Source organism: Podarcis liolepis, assembly GCF_965112155.1.
Source record: "Podarcis liolepis genome assembly, chromosome: 2".
Classification (NCBI taxonomy): Eukaryota; Metazoa; Chordata; class Lepidosauria; order Squamata; family Lacertidae; genus Podarcis; species Podarcis liolepis.
Genome location: NC_139555.1, coordinates 99847010 through 99868237, shown reverse-complemented (window position 1 = coordinate 99868237; position 21228 = coordinate 99847010). Strand labels below are relative to the sequence as shown.

Sequence of the window (21228 nt, the reverse complement as noted above, 5' to 3'; positions counted from 1 at the left end):
CTACCTAAACTGTGAGAAATCTTTATCTGCCACACAGTTATGAATGTCATGACGGTCACCTTCAGGTCAAGAATTGACAAGTATGACAGCAAGTGAGAAGGAGCAGAGTCTGAAGAGCAAGTTGTGGTTCTTTGTGCTCAGTGGCCAAATACAGCTCCACATATGAAAGGTCTGGTGCCTTAAACTGGAAATAATATGGGCCATCGAGAAAATATTCCTTTCTCAGAGCGTGGACAAGGCGGGAGAGCCACATGAGGTTCAAAGGTGAGCTTTTTAATCACCAGTGCCTCTCCAGGCAGCAAAGCACCCAAGCTGTGCTTGATCACATAGTTCAGATTTACCATATCTGTTGTTTTGGATTACAGCTCAGCCCTATCCATTACTATCATGTGTTACTTTGGAACATCCTCTAGACAACCCTACTTTGCTTAAAGGCATAAAAATGTCTTTTGCTGACTCATTAGGACTTTTTATCATCATTACTATGATCTTTAAATCATTTTTGCGTGCAGCAAATTTGGAATTAACTTATTCTAGACGAATGACCATTAAGTAAGGGGGAAATTGCCTTACTTCTGTGTGCCTTAGCAACAGTGATTTTGCTCTCCTGTTGCCATAACAACTGCAGCCTCCACATCAAGGTCACCAAACCCACTTTGCTTTCTGCCTGCAGCTACATCTGATGCCTTCCCTCTATGCCTCCTTTTATTGTAGATTTCATGAAGGATGGCTTGTTAGGAAACACACTTTTTCCACCTGGCATGTAAAGCAGACATAGGAAGATGAGGGTTTGCTGAACCATATTTAAGCACCTGATGTCTTGAGTAGCACTGATATGGTTTTAACCGGGAAACGGCCTCAGGGCGGGTGGGGAAGATCCTCAATTCAATATAATTCCTCTTAAAGTACAGCACAAGCAAATCACATAAATCTAAACAAACAGAGATGGAAATTGAATTTGCAATTTACAACATGAAACGTTAAGTGTAGTTTCCCCCTCCAATTAAAACCATTAAATTATTCTCTCTACTGAACATTGGAAACTGCATTATACTGGCTTAGACCAGTGGTCCATCTATGTGGTATACTGAGTGAAAGTGGCTGTTAAGGGTTTCAGACAAGGTACATTCCTAGCCCTGCCTGGAGATGTTTGGGATGGACTCTGGGACCGTCTTCTGCATGAAAGGCAGATGTACTATCACTGAGCTATGCTCCTTCCCCAAATAAGGGAGGAATCAGTGAGCCTTCCCTTTTATTTGGCTGTCTTGTTTCACACATTACAGAACATTTGTTACTCTCTTAGTATAAACTGTTTCCTCCCAAATCACCTCATGTATGGGGGTATCTCATATTTGCATTCATTTTTTTAACCTACCATGGCACCACCCTGGCTTGGCAAGGTTCCATCCAATCCTTTCTCTCAGGTCAATTAGAATCTAGGCTTCTGGAGAGTGCAAAAATATTAGGTAGGTCTTTTGGAGAGCCAGTGTGGTGTAGTGGTTAAGAGCGGTAGACTCGTAATCTGGCGAACTGGGTTCGCTTCCCCGCTCATCCACATGCAGCTGCTGGGTGACCTTGGGCCAGTCACACTTTTCTGAAGTCTCTCAGCCCCACTCACCTCACAGAGTGTTTGTTGTGGGGGAGGAAGGGAAAGGAGATTGTTCGCCACTTTGAGACTCCTTAGGGTCCTGTATACCTGAAGGAGCGTCTCCACCCCCATCGTTCAGCCCGGACACTGAGATCCAGCGCCGAGGGCCTTCTGGCGGTTCCCTCATTGCGAGAAGTGAGGCTACAGGGAACCAGACAGAGGGCCTTCTCGGTAGTGGCGCCCTCCCATCAGATGTCAAAGAGATAAATAATTACCTGACATTCAGAAGACATCCCTGTTCAGGGAAGTTTTTAATATGTAATGTTGTACTGTTTTTAACACTGATTGGGAGCCGCCCAGAGTGGCTGGGGAAACTCAGACAGATGGGCGGGGTATAAATAATAAATTATTATTATTATTATTATTATTATTATTATTAGGTAGTGATAAAGCGGGATTATCAAATCCAAACTCCTCCTCCTCCTCTTCTTCTTCTTCTTCTTCTTCTTCTTCTTCTTCTTCTTCTTCTTCTTCTTCTTCTTTTAGCTAGTCTGAAGGATACACAGAACACCCATCAAATGTCACATGGGTGATGTTTGGGACAAACTGAAAACTAAGAAAATATCTACCGAAAGAGAATATTTAAATTATTAAACTGGGAGCTTTCCCCCTCACCTGCCCCCGCCTTCCCATCTTTCCACAATGGTTTGCAACAGCTCATCATGGATGTCAAGGTTTCCACAGAAGGATGAGAGAAGGAAAGTGGGAAATGTATAATGTAAGGGTCTGTATGCAGCCAGCAGGCTCATTTGCATATGGCTCTGTGGAGAGGGAGTTGAGAGGGTGGAATTTTCAACTTGTGTGACAGTTGAAATGACAGTTACAACAGTTTTCCCTAAACTGAGGGCTCAGGCAGTGTGTAAGGGGAGCGTTACCTGAACACCTCAAAGTAAGAATGAAAACTCAGCCTCGCCTCATCACACTTCCATGCTGAAATTCAGGTTCATCCAATAAAATTGGCTCACAGGACTTTGGGGGACAAACAAAGGAAAGTACTTATTCGCACAACTCATAAATGGTTTGTGGAATTCACATCCACATGATGCAGTGACAGTCACAAGCTAGAATGGCTTTAAAGCAGGGGTAGGGAGGTTCAATCACTGAGGTCATAGAGAGACACCCACCTGGTGATGCCGCATGCCTGCAAGATTTTGTGTGGCAGCTACTTGGAAGATGGTATTCAGTGAGATGGAACCTACTTTATGGAACACACTCCCTTCTGATATATGCAGGTGCCAACAGTTGATTGTTTTTAGCACACGTTTAAATCACTTTTGTTCAGGCAAGCCTTTGGGAGTGGAGATGCTTCCATTTATTCTGATTTTGTAGGTCCTTCAGTTACTTTATATTTATCTTTATGTTTTACTTTGTATTTTGCATTGTATTCCCAGTGGTGCTGAGATTGTTCCATCAGCACAAGCATTTTTGCTTGTCCGACAGAACGATCTTCTGTCTCTTTCCATGTGTCTTATTGGCGCTTCTCCTGACCCTCTAGAACTGATCTCGGGGGAGCATGGGGGCACGCAGAAGGAGAAGAGGGGGCAGCCCCATTGTGCTAAGGGAAAACGTTGCACTGACTTCCACTTGGACAATGACGTAGTTGCTTTTAATAAGATTCAGACCACTTGGAAACCCTTTGCATTAGTGGTCTATAAATTACCATCAATCGTTAAAATATATAATAAATAAATAATTTTCATGGGAATACCAGCTGCTGCAGGCAAACAGTGGGAGCTCTCTATTGACTTCATATCCTACTAGGCACTTTATGAAATCACCAGGGAAGTAGGAAGCTCAGCTTGTTCTGATGCAGCAATGTTCATCTTATGTTCATACACGTAAAAGGTTTTGTCTTTGTTTGGCAGGGTGGGTGGGAATTGTTTTGAGTGAGTGACTTAGAGTTTGGTGCCAGTGCTAGAGATCAGGGCCCACTAGTACACATCCAGTAATGTTCAAGGCCAGACGCAAAGCTTTTAGTGGCTGCGTTGCAGTTGATAGTTGCTTGAATGCTACAATAGGCTGTAAGCGTGGATGCCAACTCAGGCCAAGGCTACTAAATGTGTTTAAAGTAACAAACCTATCTCTATAAAATTCATAAAATCTCTATAAAAGACAACCTAGGAAACCCTAGCACAAGCGCATGGCAGGAACGTAATGTGGGGTCTACTTAATAATGGAAATTCCAGAGAAAGGGTTCATGTATCTTCCACATCAAATTTTAAATCTATTTCTTTGTTATTCATTGGATAGTTTATCTTAGCTTATTTGAATTAGTTTTTCTTCTGGATTTATGAACTTTCTAGAAAGGATATCTGTATATGTTGATAATGAGTTAATAGTATTTTTAAAAAAAATAATGTATCTTAATAGGCTTTTTAGAAGCATTTTTCAAAACAAGACTTGAGGCAGCACAGAGAGCATTTAAAACATGCAGAAATTTAAAAGCAAACCAATGGCCTACAACAATTATCATGTAATACTAAAACCACACACCCCTATAAAAATAACCAGAGTCATCAATAGCAACAGTAACTTACTAACAAAATGCTGATCAAAAAATTTGCAGCATTCAGTTGCAATAATTTCTGAAGGACTTGGCTGAGTTCAATATGAAAAATATATGCTATGATAGAACCAAACTCCAACACTTTAAAAAGTCCCATTGACTTCACTGGGGGAGTTAATTCCATGCTTCAGTTTTTACCAAGGAAATCAATGGGACTGAATATGTGGTGTGTACACAACCAGCACAGTGTCAAGAAGTAGTTCAATGACCAAGTAATCAAACAAAAAATAGCTGAATGGCTAGTTAAACACCTTTTCATATAGTTAGATGGTAATTAGAATTGATTTATGAACAATAGTTCAAACTGCCTAGCCAAACTACTTTTGGTGATGATTGACTACTACAGTTTAATTACTCAGAACAGCAATTACTTTCATTCAGGTGGAAGGGAGCTAATATTTAAATTATTCATAATTTATTATCATACTGAAAACTGTGGTTGAAATCCAGTGTTAGTCATGCTCAGAGAAGATCCAATGAAATCAAGTGACTTAAGTGAGGTCTGCTCTAGGTATATCACCAGATATCACCTTGTATAAGAATAATACAGGCAAATTTGCAGGTACCAGCAAAGAGTCTTCCATAGAATCACAGAATTGTAGTGTTGGAAGGAACCCCAGGGGTTCATCTAGTCCAGCCCACTTCAATGCAGGAATCTCAACTAGATCATACACAACAGATGACCATCTAACCAATGCTAAAATGCCTCTGATGTTGGAGATCCACTGTCTCCCAGGGGAGTCTGGTGAACAGTTCTTATTGCACACCAAGGCACCCGAGCCACAAAGTTCCTAGGAGAACAATAAATCACACTGACATTGAGTATTTTGGTTTATGGGTTCAAATAGGCCACAACTTTATTGGTTACAGATGTGAGCGGTTTGGCTTAGGCATTGGGGTGAAGCCAGGCTATATCTTGACTCCTGCCTGTCTGCAGAGAGTCCACTTAAGGGTAAACCACCGATGGGGGCGCCCTATGACTTACATCAAGTAGGGACACCCCAACATAGGCGCCGACTCCATGGGGCCTGAGGGGGCCCGAGCCCCCTCAAAAATTCTTTTGGGGGGGCTCCGCCCCCCAATAATCTCGGGCGCCCCTCCAGCAGAGCGCCACCGCCGCCCCTCCCCCAGCCCAAAATGCACAGGGTCAGGCTGCATGCCTCCTGCCCTCCCTCCCGAGCAAAAGCTCCACCCAATTTCCTTTGGAGCTGATTAATAGGCGCAGCACGCTCTCCCCTATTCGCTCACGAGGAGGCGGCGCCACTTTATCTGCATATTCATGAGCTTATTTATTATTCATGAGCTTTCGCGGGCTCCCCCAATATTTTTTATAAGTCGGCGCCCCTGCACCCCAAGGGTCCCCATAGTTCTGGCTTCAGACAGGATTCACACCCCAGATCCCTTTAACAGGATACCCTTACTGAGGAGGGGCAGGCGAAGGCCTCCACTGTTGAACAGCTCTTTCCATCGGAAAGTTCTCTCTGGTGTTTAATTGAAATCTCCTATCTGTATCTACTAAGAAATAAGTCCCATCAATACTGGCCCAGTTGTGCCCATTTTCCTCCAAGGATGGGATGAGAAATCTCCTAATTTAGCATAGTGGGGAGTACATTTTCTTCATGCTTATCTTCACAGGGTTACTCTCATTCCCATATCCCGAGATATCATACTGAAGATTGGCCCATTGACTGATTGCCTGCCCTGCTCCGTTTGACAATCAGATAATGTTTCCCTTCTTTTCAGGCTCTAAAAAACAAGTCTTTTTCGTGACATATAAGAACATGATTTGGGTAATAAGAAAGAGCCTTCAAAAGCTTTTTGCACATTCCACTTCAGGGCTTCTTTTATTCTGTAACAAGTTTCCATTCTTCAGACACCACATTACCAGCCTCACTTAAACAATCCCATTCTGCATTAACAATTACCGGGCTCTTTGCCTTCGTTAAGAGGAACAGCTAAAAATGAAGGGCAGCTTTCCTGGCTGCCTCCACATGCTCGGTTCCTCGGTGGCTCATTTTGTTACATGGAGGGGCCTCCTGTCTCTGCAGGTACGTGATTCATAGCTGCTCCAAGAATCTACTCTGAATGGTCCTCATGACACTGCTCATTCTTATCTGCCCCGGCTTGCTGCCCTATGGACTTCTTCTAACTTGACAACAAAATGACAAGTGAAACACCATCATTTGAATTCTCACTCAATTTATCAAAGCCCTATTCAGGTATTTGTTTCTGTCCCGTGGTGACAGGCCAGCTAGCACAATCCCCTCAGCAAAACACCAGCAATGTCTGCCAGCTGATGCAGGATTGACACAATCTGAAAGGAGCTACCTCAACATATGTATAGTTTCATTCATGGGATGGACAGGAATCCTGGCTAAGCAGAATGAGGCAATCAGATGCCAGCTAGGAGCGTGGTCAGTGCAAGTGTGTTGGCAGGAATCTTACATACAATATGTTAGCATTCTGTGCCTTTGCAAGCACTGTTGGATGTGTTGGGATACAACTCAGCTTGCACTGTAGGCTAACATATCTGCATGGGAAGAGTAGACACAGAAGAACCTCCAAACCTCCTAGACTATCCCACTTGTGCTGACCTCTTGCTCTTCCTTCAGTGTTAGACTGATACTCTCAGGGTTGCTAGCTTCTTTCCTACGTCCTGCTTCTTCTTTTTTTTAATATTTTATTAAGGATTTTCTTGTTTTACAGAAGTGTAGTGCCTCGTTTTTGGTTTGTTTTTTTCATGTAACATTTTTACAAATCCATTTCATTTGTTGAGGCATTAGGGGGAGAAGAAAAAAGAAAGAGAGAAGAAAAGGGGGGGTGGAGAGAGGGAAGATGGATGGGGGTGGGGTCGGGTGGCGGTGTTTCTATTATGTTTAATGTGTGTAGAGTTTGGTGTCAGCGTTGTTTGTGTTGTTCACTTGTGTTCCTTAGGTGGTGAGAGAGGTTGAGGTTGGCCTAGGGTGTGATTGTTTGCTTGTGATTGGAAAACAAAGATCACCACAGTCCTGCTTCTTCATCCTCACCTTGGGAGAGGAAGCATCTTTGTGTGTTTCTCCTGCTGAGATGAAAGAGCAAGTGTGGCTCTTTGCATCTTAGTTACACAGAACTGGGATCTTTCTTATCAAGTATGTGCTTCCTGCAATAAATAAATATGTCTTTTTTCTTTACTAATCTCATTCTGATGGTAAAGTGTGCTCCTCCAACAGGGATTGGGTGTTCTGTTCTGTTCAGGTTCTGAAAGCACCAATAATAACCTCACACACAAAAAGCAGCACTCTTAAATTCATTTTTTCTACCTTTCAAAGCATATTTCTATACTTTCTCGGAAATGGGGGTTGAGGAAAGATAGACAATGCCTTGAGGAAGAAGAGATGCTAAAGAGTGCTTCCAGGGCTCAAGGGGTGAAACTCTTCTCAACAATTAGCCAAACTAGAACGCATCTAATTTGCACAAGCTATTTAGAGTACAGATCTCAGCCTTACTTGGCATGGAAAAGGAAATGTGTTTTTGTGTGTGTACAGAACCTGCAGAGGTGGGCATATATCATTTTGCACAGAAGTTAAAGAAAATGCATTTTCTGGCTCAGTTTTGCAGGTGGGAAAAAGGATGCGCAATTTTCCACAGCCTGATCTTATTTGGTGCTATCGCTCCAAAGAGGTATATCCTGGTAGCATCTCCAGGGCAGCTTGCAGCATCGGTAAGCTTTTGTTTAGACAAGTCTTTATAAACATTCTTCACATAACAATGAAAACGTAAAAGAGGCCCAAATGAATGTGTTGCTGTGACTGGTTTGTGGAACAACCTTGCTAATGTGGCAGCTCGTATAAAATATTTATAACCCACAGAGTACCATCTATTACAGCATGCAGCAGAAGAAGGGGGAAAAAGAGAACAGCAACATCAGCCTAGCATCTGCACACTCACTGGTGTCTGGAGAGAGGGGGATATTTTTAAATCAAACAGGGATCTAATGTATGCGACTGCCGGGTGAATTTCTTCCAGGTGGATGCCAGAGGAAGGGTGTGCTGGCAGGCATGCTTCAAATAAGAGAAGTCTCTCTCTCAAAAAAGTGAGAGGCAACAGCAACAAAGACAATCCTTGCATTTGATGGACTACAACACCCATCATCCCTGACTATTGGCCATCCTGGCTGCGGCTGGTGGGAATTGTAGTCCTCCAGGAGGATGAGCATCAAGCTGTGATGAGATACAGGAGGCAGGTGGAGGAAGATACATATCGGAGGAGGCAGCGATAAAATGAGTATCAGTCCTTGAAACATGAAGCTCTGGCTGAGAAATAAGTAAGCAGGATAAATTTCAGTTGACTTATGAGTACACAAGCCATAGGCCAGGGCATAATTCAACCTGCTACGCACATTCTCTGTAATAAAACTACCCGATATTTCAAGCTGCCAGCACACAATACACACAGTCTTCAAAGGAGCATATAATCAAGAGTCAATCATATTCTTAAATAATCATAAAACAGACAGCAACGATCAGATATCCAGCAAGCGAGGTCCGTACACAGAAGCAGCCTTCATCACACAGAGCCACTGTGGGTGCTAGCGATGCTTATCTTTGCCCCATTCAACTGACTGAAGGATAAGGGGGTCAAAAAACAATGTAAGTTGCACAAAGGGATTCAAAACGAGGGAGGTATGATGCTTCAGCCAGTACAAAAGGTCAAACCAGTAGAACCAGTATTCAGAATTGAGTGGAACCAGTGAAAGCAAGCCAACTCATAGGGAGATTAAATGAGAGGAATTGGGGATAGCACAATGTATTAACTGAGGCTCCCTAAACCCTTTAAATTTTCCTGTGTATGTAATGGGTTGGGTTGGGCTTCTAAGGAGACAATGCCACCCCAAAGGGATATTGTATCCCCTAACTTTAAAGCTCATTTCAGGTAATATAATTGTGAGGCGATGGGAAGTTTATCCCTGTCCTTGTTCATGATATTTCTGCACCTCCACAGATGTGATAATAATAATAATAATAATAATAATAATAATAATAATAATAATAATAATAATAATAATTTTTATTTATATCCCGCCCTCCCCAACCAAAGCCGGGCTCAGAGCGGTTAACAACAGTAGAATAATACAGCATTCTAAAATCAATTAATTATAAAATCAGTTCAAATCAAATTAATGGCAACCATTGGGCTAGAGTTCTGTGAGGATTACCAGAGGGGGTCAGGCTGTGCCTTGGCCAAAGGCCTGGTGGAACAGCTCTGTCTTGCAGGCCCTGCAGAAAGGTGTTAAGTCCCGCAGGGCCCTAGTCTCTTGTGACAGAGTGTTCCACAGCCGAAAAAGCCCTGGCTCTGGTTGAGGCCAGCCTAACCACTCTGTGGCCCGGGACCTCCAAGAAGTTTTTGTTTGAACACTGTAAGGTCCTCTGTGGGACATACCAGGAGAGGCGGTCCCGTAGGTACGAGGGTCCTAGGCCGTATAGGGCTTTAAAGGTTAAAACCAGCAATCTATAGCAAGAGATTTCTAAAATTCTGAATACAATGCAGCAGCAGCTTTAGAAAAAAGAAAAAAGAAATACCTAAAAAGAAAGATGAGCCTTATCTGGAAAGAACCGAAACATTAATTGCAATTATTTCGAGAAATACGGTTGTTTCCACAGTGATACTCACAGCTAATGAGGTGGAGATAAATTAAGCCCCGGCCTGACAGATCTTTTACAGGGGGAGGAACATCTGGCATTCAAGAGCTACACCAATCAGGTCTCAGATTAATCTCTGCAAAGCAGCACGTTTCTCCCTTGCTCACTCTCTCGCTCTCCAGTCATGACTGCTGGTTCAGAAAATAGGTTGTTGAGTGAGCCACTGCAGAAATCTTCCTGTCATGAAGAACTCATTAGGTCAGCAATAAAGTGATTTATCAAAGTTTTGGATAGCAGCCACCGGCTTTGCCTGTACAACAGATTCAATTGTGATGCTTAAAAGCAAAAGCTTTACAAATTGCCATTATAATCTCATAAGTATGCCTCCTCCATAGACAGGTTGCTCCTGGCCACTGAAGTGGACCAAGCAATACAATCCTTCTTGACCTCTATTATGCATTGTCACCCATCCAGATGTGATCCATCAAGCTAAGTATTCATATTTCAAATTCTGATGAAAGGGAGATTGTGCTGGGGGAGTTCCTACAAGGCAAGAGATACTGAATAGCATATTATTACCTTCTCTAGAATGAACAGCATTGCTATTTTTTTTGTTTTGTCAAAGGCCTGTAAAGTATTGAGGAAAGGAACAGAGAAAGCATACAGGGGAAAGCTCAACCACAGGCAAATATTCATTTCATACACATAGAGAGGCTTGTACACAGAGAATATTTGATTTATCCTTTGCTACAGAAGCACTGCATACAGCTCTGGTGTCCCATATTCTCCCAAGCTGGCAAGAGATCTGTGTACCTTTAACACATATACATGCATGCATGCATACAAAAAAACAAATTACGAAGTGAAGCACATAGCCCATCCTAGGGACTTGCACACGCAGCACTTCTTAGGATTGGCAAAGGTGAAGTGCTTCGTTTCTTGGAAGGATGGGTGTTTGACTGACCCATTCATGTCCAACATCTCAGGCAGATCCACAGGATTATTTGTTCCTCAAATGTCAGATCCCCATGGGTCCCAAACCTTGAGATCCAGAAGCCCTGCATTTGGTTGGTAGCAATCTGCCATAAAAGGGAGCTACTGATGCCTTATGCCTCTTAAGTTCTCCTCTTGTGCACCTGCAAGGCATCTAGCCAGGAGAAAATACTGCCACCTGCTACATGATGTGGCCCAGGCCGATTGAGCTGTTTCGTCATGACTAGTGGGTTTTCAGGTTTCTACGGAAACTTGCTTTGCTCTTAAATCTGAACAATTCTTACTTCTTTGTTTAAAGGCTTCTTTAGTTAAAAGCATTCTGTGTGCAACTGCCATCTATGCCAGTTTACTTCCCCCACCTATTTGGCTGCCTGCTACAGTTCTGCACTGCTGTAGGTTCTGTTTTCTTCATTACACCTTGATAGACACCTCTTGTATCTGAACCTTTAGTCTGATAGGATCAGGGCATTAAGAACTTGCAGGTGCACCAACCTTGGTACCTCATCAATGGAGAAGGTAAAAGATAAAGGGACCCCGGACCATTAGGTCCAGTCATGGCCGACTCTGGGGTTGCGGTGCTCATCTCGCTTTGTTGGCCAAGGGAGCCAGCGTACAGCTTCTGGGTCATGTGGCCAGCATGACTAAGCCGCTTCTGGCAAACCAGAGCAGCGCACGGAAAGGCCGTTTACCTTCCCGCCGGAGCAGTACCTATTTATCTACTTGCACTTTGACATGCTTTCGAACTGCTAGGTTGGCAGGAGCAGGGACTGAGCAACGGGAACTCACCCCGTCGCAGGGATTCGAACCACCGATCTTCTGATCTGCAAGTCCTAGGCTCTGTGGTTTAACCCACAGCGCCAGCCGCGTCCCAAGTGGGTAGCACGTCTCCATTTCATCAATGGAGAAAGTGGAGAGCATTTCCAAAAGCAGGCCAATGCACTTCCAGAGAGTTCCATAGTAAGCACAACCTGGATGACCTTGAAGGACTTTGCCCATAGTCCACCTCACACAGCAGAGTGCCCATCATGCTTGCCTTTCCTCTGACCCCCAGGTGAGAAGACAGGAGGGTGGAATGAAATGTCAGAAATGAGCCCCCAAACACATAAATGCTCAAGAGAACCTGAAATTAGTTAGAAACCATCTCACCCATCCCAATTGTTTAATGTCAAAGGCTTCAGAGGCATAGATTCAATCAACAATGAAGAGGAAGCCAAGGAGTAAATGAATTAGAAGTCACACCTTGCCTGCCATTTTTCTTCCTGGGGTGAGCCATATCATAAAACATTTACAGTTTCTTTGGTGCTAGCAATCAATGTAAAGTGCCATTTGTATACAGCTCACATCTTCCCAAACTAGGGGAAGCCCTGAAAAACCTTCCTAATGTCAAGCAGTAATTGCATTTTTATAACATTAATCACCTTTTATCATTACTTTTCAATTTGTTGAGTCAAATGCCACATTTGCTAGCATTAGGCTTCTGTACTGCCTCTGCATTAATTACACAGACAGATTGAATTTGTTACCACGTTGTTAAGACCCAGCACATAAATAAAAATAAGTGGACTTCCTTTCTCAAGGTTCTAATAATAGGTTAGGCCAAGACTCCGATTAGTACTTGTCACATCATCCAAAGAGTATGATGAAAGCTTCTGGGGCAATGGGGGGAAATGGACTGTGAATTCAGAAATTATTCCTGCCACCTGAGGCAGTTCCTGGTGCACTTGAAAGACAAGGGTGGGGCAGTCATTACTATAGCAGGGCACCTTGCTGCTTTAGCTCTTTGGTTCCAGGCTTCTGGGGTGAAGAGCTTCACTGGTGACTTCTTTGTTAAGAAGACGTTAGAAGGTTGGAACAAGGCGTTCCTGCCTGTCCCTGATGTATGCAGACCTATCACACCCGATGTCTTAATGCTGCTTCTGCCTCAATTCTAGTTCCTTTGTTCTCCTTTCGCAGTTGTTTTCTGCTGTTGCTTTGGTAGCATTTTATGGGCCATTCTGGACTAGGCATGTTGCTGGATGCTATCAGAGTCATATTGTATGGACACTCCATCTTGTTCTGGGTATACAGAACAGCTGCTTCACTGGCCATTGGGATGCAGGGATACCTTTCGGCCCAGGCTACTTGTCAGTGGGTGACAAGGCAGGGGTTGCATTGGGAGGGACTGTTGCCCACCTTTCATTGCCTGGAGGCAACCTTGCCTCACCATTTCGTCATCTACTTGGGTGAGACTGATTTCATCCTACAGACTGGAATCAAGATCCTTGCCAGCATGTTGAATTCGGACACAGGGTCCAGGTACGTTATTGGTTTCGTTGGTGCTCTTGGAGTGACATGTATGAAAAGTGGTTGATCACCCCACCAGGGTAGATAGGGGCTACTCCCCCCCCAAAAAAAGCCTGGTTAAAGGCTTTATTTTCTCTCACGGGGAGCATACATTCCACACGGGACAATCCATTCCGAGCTTCCCCACTTTTACTGGGATGGTGGGTGTCCACTCCTCTGTTATGGGTTGCGGCTTCTTCTTAGAGAGCTCTTTTTGAGCTATTGTTTGTTTTGGGAAGGGGAAAAACACACACAGACAAAACAAGAATTTGCATTATTATACAATCGCTCAATGAATTTCTAAACAAAAGACTTCCAATTCTTTTTTCGCCCTTTCGTTTGCTGTCTTAATTTTTTCTTTTTTATCTTTATGTGTGTACAGTGGTACCTCGGGTTAAGAACTTAATTCATTTTGGAGGTCCGTTCTTAACCTGACACCTGAGGCATCACTTTAGCTAACAGGGCCTCCCGCTGCCGCCGCACGATTTCTGTTCTCATCCTGAAGCAAAGTTCTTAAGCCGAGGTACTATTTCAGGGTTAGCAGAGTCTGTAACCTGAAGCGTCTGTTACCCGAGGTACCACTGTATGTATTTGTATTTTAATTCAATAAAGATGTTTTTGGAAGGAGGTGAACTAGCTGGAACTGTTTGCCTCCTGTGGATGTTAGTCCAGGTGGGAAAAACAAGAGCTGGCGGCATAGTCATCTGAGGCAGGGGCGGGGGTTACTGGGCGTGGATTTAAACTTGGCATGCACACTGACCCAATGGGGCCACAGTGTGCTTGTCAAGTTCTTATGCCCAAGGTGCTCAGAGCAAGTAGGAGGGATTCCTTCCTATCCTTTTTTCTGAGGCCACTAGCAATGCCAATAAACATGCCCAAGAATATGGAGGGACTTTATCCCTCCAGTAATAGTCTCCCTGCCCAGTCTATGTTTTGATCTGGTTAATCAGGTTACATGTTTTGTAGATTCTCTGAGCTGATATATTTTTAACAAACTATTTTCCAAAGTTGGTGTCCTAAGTCTTCTTTAAGAGTGTGATGGCAATATAAGCATACAATAGAGTTACAGCTATGTGAGAACACACCAGGGAATTTGTAATAATACGAAGAGATAGAACTCTTCATGATCCCAATATTTTCAACTAATTTATAGCATTCTCAGTCTTCTAAAAAAAATAACATTATATAATTGTCTAATATTAAATATGAAATGTCTGACAAAGGTTTACTAGGAAAAATTATTATCTGGAATTCATAAGAGATTGCTGAAGTCTAAAAAGCACATGGATCGTAATTTTGAAATAAGATGGGAAAGTGTCTTGGGAACTCAATTATCTGAAGAAAAATGAGAAAATAACTGCTTCAGCTGTGTTTATGTGTGTAAATGTTTAAAGTTTATATTTCAGAGAGACATTTCACACCTGAAAGGATAAGAAAAGTTAGGACCAAAAAAAAGGAAAATGAAAAGAAAATTGTAGGATATATGGCACTGATAAAGCTGATTTCATGCATATTTTCTGGGAGTATCCCAGACTTAAAGTTTATTAGAAAGATATTTTAGTACTATGGGCTGAGCCACTGATTGCTCCACTCACTAACCCTCTTGCTATTCCCTGACATTAATGCCCTGGAGCTCCACACAAAACTCTGCTGTTGTTTAAAACATATTTTTTCTCCCTTTCCCATGTCCTTTCCTTTCTCGCTGTACTCAAACCTCTGCTTCTTCCATTCGTCATCTGCCACATGTGAGAAAAATAAAGGATGTGGGTCTCTCAAATATTCTCTAGTACTTTAGTCAAACTTCTGCTGTGGTTTAAACCTACAAACCTACAATCTTCCTCTCAGTTGCCTCCATCCCTGCTTCACTCAAATTTCTGTCATCGTTTTAAACTACCACTTTCCCCCTCTCTCAGTGTTTCCCTCCCCCTGCCTTCACACACCCATGGCATGGCCACTGCTCTCGTGCAACCTGCCTACTCTTGTACTCTCCTCCACTACCCTGCCTTTGTGTAATTCTAGGATTGTTATGGGGTGGCGCTGTGGGTTAAACCACAGAGCCTAGGACTTGCAGATCAGAAGGTCAGCGCCCGTTGCTCAGTCCCAGCTCCTGCCAACCTAGCATTTTGAAAGCACGTCAAAGTGCAAGTAGATAAATAGGTACCACTCCAGCAGGAAGGTAAACAGTGTTTCTGTGCGCTGCTCTGGTTCGCCAGAAGCGGCTTAGTCATGCTGGCCACATGACCCGGAAGCTGTACGCCGGCTCCCTCAGCCAATAAAGCAAGATGAGTGCCACAACCCCAGAGTCAGTCACAACTGGACCTAATGGTCAGGGGTCCTTTTACCTTTACCTTTAGGATTGTTATGAGGTACTACAAATTCTTAAATGGGGGCTGCACAGTGACAGCCTTACATTTTAATGTACATTGAAAGAAATTATGTGCTGTTGTTGTTTTTTAAAAAACACCATGGAAAATTCCAAATACAGTGGGACCTCCACTTGCGAATGGGATCCATTCCAGAGGTCCGGTCGGATCCCAAGGTTTTCGCAACCCGGGGATCACTGTTATACGCATGAGCGCAGTGGTAGACCGCTTCGGCGCATACGTGCGTGGCAAAACCCGGTCAAATACTTCCAGGTTTGCCACTTTCGCAACCTGAAGTTTACGTAACCCAAAGGTTGTGTAACCCGTGGTGCTATTGTATGCCACAAAGGGGGGGGGGAATCTAATTATAAGAAATCCTTCGTAGATCAAATTAGCAGCTTCCATTTTCAGGTATCTTAGTCCAATCCGGTATCTAATACAAGGTTCGCCAATGTGATGGCCTCCAGATGTTGTCATGGTCAATAGTCATAGATGATGGGACTTGTAGTCCCAGAAACATCTGGAGAACAGCACGTTGACTAAAAAGAGAGAGAACCTGCTGTCTTTGAAAGGTTCACTTGAGCTAAGTTTTCAGTCCCAAAGATGTTTGAAATAGCTCAGTTTGTGCATTAGCATAACATTCCAGGTTTTTTCCTCTTTCATATTACTAATGTTGGCAACTGATCCTGTTTACAGTATTTAGCCATCTGTATTCTCCCCACAACTGGCAGTGTTATCAAACATCTATCCTCAGTTTCAGCATAGCAATTCACATATCCTAATAATATAGTTATGGGGTCACTAAAAGGTAATCCATGGGCACAACAGCACACTGAGTCACTCTCCCTTGCACCTCCCTATTCTTTAATTTTTAAAAATTGATTTTTTGTTTGGAGGGGGTCTTGCCCAGTTTTCTTTTTGTTTGTATCTTGTTTATTTTGGGGTGCACACAGGAGTTTGGGCTGGGGGGTTCTAAGCATCACCATTTTTTCCTCTGTGAAATGGGTATTTTTTGGTACCCATGACAGTTCCTTGGCTTTCCAAATGTGGCCCTGGGCCCAGAAAGGCTAGGGATACCTGCTATGCTTAAGGACATTACAAAAATTTCATATTTTGCAATATTCTCATGCAGAACAAAATATTCTGCTATTTTTGTGCCATCTTACACTCTGGCCAAAAATGTTCCAGGTTTTAGAATTACTGTGTTAACTTGGCTCCAATGTGTTTTAAAATTATAATAAGATTATTTATTTAAGGGAGCCAACTGGGCTCTGTTCTAGGTTGCTCCCTATGCAGAGAAGCACAGATGACATTCATGACTAGGGCAGGAAAAAACCAAAGCTTTAGACTCTAAAGCTGAGAGTGTCATTTTTATAGTAGTTTTCAAATGCTCCAGATTCTGATTTCCCCCACTCCCTGTGATTTTATCTCTGTGTCTTTCTGTCTCTCTCTCTGCAGCTGCAACATATTTGCAAGGCGTTTTATCCCATATATTACCAAATAGTGTATGAGAGACGGAGCTGCTCAGAACGTGACATGCGGGGGAAGCAAAGGGTGCTGGGCAGTGATATAAAGGGCATCATTGTTACAGGGCTCCAAAACGTAACCAAGTATATTCTGTAAGCTACAGTCCTCCCCTGGACGTCAGGAGCTGCATACATAATTAACATCACCGAAAGGACAGGGCTGGTTTGCGTTTGCAAACCACACATGGATTTCAGCACTGAATAACGTTTCCAGAAAGTGATGCAAAACACAGCACCGCACGAAGCACAAAATAGGGCAAGCAAGGAATTCGGCAGCAGCTGAGGACAAATTATGCAGGCGGCTGGGTACTCAGCCAAAGGGGCGAGGAAGCGTTATCGACCGGGTATGTAGAGTTTCTGGCCAACGTGGAAATCAAAGTGGTGACAGGGAGCCGAGAAAGGAAGAGGTAATTTAGCACTATTTTCCACCTCTTCCTTCCCTCCATTTCTTGTGGAGAGAAACCAGCCACCCCAGTAGGAAGGAACTCTGCAAAACACTGATAGGATTGGCAGTTCCCCGGGAAAACTGGGTTTGAACAGGACACGTAAATATTGGTTTGTCCATGGGAAAATAGAAACCTATGGCAGATACAGTTTTGTGCAATTAGGCTGATGGGAATCATAGTCTATACAATGGTACCTCGGGTTACATACGCTTCAGGTTACATACACTTCAGGTTACAGACTCTGCTAACCCAGAAATAGTGATTCAGGTTAAAAACTTTGCTTCAGGATGAGAACAGAAATCGTGCTCCAGCAGCGCAGTGGCAGCGGGAGGCCCCATTAGCTAAAGTGGTGCTTCAGGTAACGAACAGTTTCAGGTTAAGAACGGACCTCTGGAATGAATTAAGTACTTAACCCGAGGTACCACTGTTTTGCTGTCTGGAAAATTTGAAGGGTCCCAGTTTAGGGAAAGCTGACCTGCACCCTTATTTGACCCAATGTTTCTCTCAAAAAATATGAGGTACGGCAACAATAAACACTCTATTTCCTATTTCCAGCAGAAAAGCAAACAAAACCCAAAAAACTGTAATATATGAAAAAGCAGTATTGCTTTACGTTCCTATTGGAACCGCCATTTCCATGTGTATTTCCCACTTAGCACATATAGCCACTTCAGCTCATGAGAAAATCCTTTCCTATTTTATTTAAGCGTTCGGGCAAAGCATGCTTCATATCTGTCTTTGGCCCAACATCCTTGGAATGACAGCCGTTGCTCTTGCATCTGACAATGGAATCAAGCAAATGCCAGCCTGTCATAGTTCAATTCACAGTGGACAGATGGTTTATATATGAATAAAATGAAACCCCAAAGAGGGCTGAGTAGACTGTCAAAAGTCCACATGGAGAAGGACGGCTAAAGAGTTTGACATGAACTTGAGGAACCTATCATTAAGTCATGCTTCTCCCATGGACTCATTTAACCCCAATCCAGCAAGGGAGACACATTTGCAAAAACAGGTTTCCATGCGTGCAGCTGATTTGACTGTACCAAGGCTCCCCTGATCTGACTGGAGGTTTGTTTTTTTTCATTTGGATAGGGATATCCATCCTATCCACACCCGCTAGCAGATGTGCATGGCTTGAGTTATCGTGTGGCCTCGGGCAAGCCACATTTCCTCAGGTCACCATCTGTGACATTGACAGCTACTGCCCTGGCAAGGCTGTTGGGAGGAAGAAGACTCTGCAAATGTTTTTCAAATCGAAATGCTTCACTTAAGAAATAAAGCAGTCAACTAACAGCCTGGCTACATATTCCAGTGTGCAATGCTGGGAGCAGAGTGGGGACCACTTTCACCCCCAAACAAGGTGGGATCGTCATCAAAATCGAGACCCATCTGATCAAGAGCTGGTTTGTATAAAACAAGGAGGTGGTGTTGGTGCATCTTTGAAATCCTTTCATTTGGCTACTCTCAGTGGTGACACTGACGCATTGAATTGTGCCTCAGGCTCTTCACTTACTCCACATGGTGTTTGCTACCATGTGGGAAGCTAGGCCTCCACAACAATTGCGGGCCAAATCAATATATGGTTTCCATAGAGGCTGCTGAAATTTGCTTTGATGAGACATCAAAGAGATGTTGAAAGTCATTTTTTAATATCATCCAGTCTAATCAGATAGAGACTCCTCATGCTAGGACGACATCATCCTAGCAAGATTCTCCATGCTGATAGCTATTAGGTTTAACTGAGAGAAAGGTACCTTTCAGACATTTCAGTCATGGAGTTACTTCAGGGGATTCCTCTCCCACTCCAAGCCTCCAGGAAAGGTTGAAAGGAAATAGTGTCCCTATTTTAGCTAGAACAACAACAACAACCACCTTGCACTCACTCCTGCTGCTCTGCAACTTAGACTGCATAACACCTTTCTTGGCAGTCCCACCTACCTTAGGGTGTGAATGAAAGGAGCAAAACAATTTGTTTTTGATCCTAGACAGACAGACAGACTTGAGAAAGCAGCTTTGCTTGCTCAGATGGTGATAAACATTGGGCTATTGTATTGGTTTTATGGCCAGCGCTGTCTTTGATGCAGAGTAACGTGGAGACAATGTACTGAAAGGAATATTTTCTTTCATCTTTTAACATCCAATGGCAATCCCAGGAAGTTAATTGCAATGGGAAAATGTCATGCAAAGGTAAAATGAAATAATGCTTCCTGATCCTGAGTAATTTATTTGACCTGCTCAGTTGCCTGCTGTCTCCTGGCAGGTTGTTGCTCCTATGGTAATATGATCTTCAAGCTTGTGGACTTCATCACTCTAGGGAACAAGATGTTAGACTAGATAGACCTTTGCTTTTCCAGTCTGAGCTGGAAAGTGTGTGGTAATCTCTGGGGCTGGTGCCACTACAGAGATTTCATCTATTTGTCCTTTCAGTGACCAGACTGCTGGTGCAAGGAAAAATATAGAAAGGAGAATTCCTGGATGCCAATGTCCAATATAGGCTGTTAGACCTTTAAAATATGCCCTTGTGAGTGCCAAAACTTCACTCTAGCATAGAAAAAGACCATGCATTTGGTAATTTAAAAATGGTTTACTTACCAACTCTCCAAAGGTCAGATTCATGTGCTTTTCCATACAGCATTCAGAAAAAGCTGCACAGGAAGTAAAGCTTAGTTTAGTTCCAAAGTGGAGAAAATTCCTAAATTACAGGTATAGAAACCCAAGAGTGGCTTGTGAGAGCCATGCAGCTAAGTTGAAGGAATCAGCTTAGCCTCTTCACATGCTGAGTTCATCAGGGAGACTGGAAGAACAAAGGCTTGATAAACCTAGTTCCTGCTAAGGTGAGCTAAGCGTGGCAGGACAGCTTACTCTGTGGTCTTAACCCCTTCATGCATTCATTTAGTCTTGAGTCAGATCTGCACCCTACATTAAAAACATTGTTGTACTACTATAACAGTCTTGGCTTCCACTGAAGTATCCTGAAAACTGTAGTTTGATAAGGGTGCTGAGAGTTGTTAGGAGACCCCTATTCCCCTCCCAGAGCTACAAGTATCAGAGTGGTTTAACAATCAATCCCATCCCACACACCTAGGTGACCTGCATCTTCCTGGTAAGTGGCATTCAGTCATCAGGCCTGAGGTTCCCTACTGATGATGTAGCTGAACACACACACACACACACACACACACACACACACACACCAATTCATGCTGCAAAAGCATACAAATTCTTTTAATTTAGAATCAGCTTTCCAAATATAAATTAACAGCTGTATTCACAGTATGTCATCCAACTAATTCAGCTACTTGAAGAAGCCTGTTAGATCTCTCGGTGCACCGAGCAGCCTCTTCCTCTGATCCATTTTTCCTTTTCTTCTCCTTTTTAAATTTAGGGTGAAACAAGATTGTTCCAAGAGTCCAGCACAGCAGGTAAACTTGCTTTATGTTGCCTGTATGCTTCCCTGCAGCCAAGCGCATTTGCACATCAACAGTATTGCTTTGCAGCAGGGCTACCCAGTGACATTATCTTCAAAAGTACTTCAAGGCCAGTGGAACGCTGCGGGGAGCTCTGCTTTTTTAAAAAAAATATAAAAAAGCGAGAGCAGGAATAAAGGAAACCTCACAAAACTTATTTATGAATTTCCTTGGCAATGTTGATTCTTTTACCAGCCCTAGCAATAGTGATTAGGGCGGGAGTTAGCAGAGATTCAGGACTGCATCAACTCAATTTGCCTGGTCACCTTGCTGCGC

At 43.2% G+C, this 21228-nt stretch overlaps 1 long non-coding RNA gene across 1 annotated transcript; it reads left to right on the top strand.

Moving 5' to 3' along the window:
- The first annotated feature begins 2081 nt into the window (after positions 1–2081).
- LOC310702159 lies at positions 2082–21047 on the top strand. The gene is made up of 3 exons (XR_014523307.1): positions 2082–2537; positions 7804–7914; positions 20871–21047. It is a non-coding gene; the product is annotated as an uncharacterized lncRNA (long non-coding RNA).
- Positions 21048–21228: the final 181 nt, after the last annotated feature.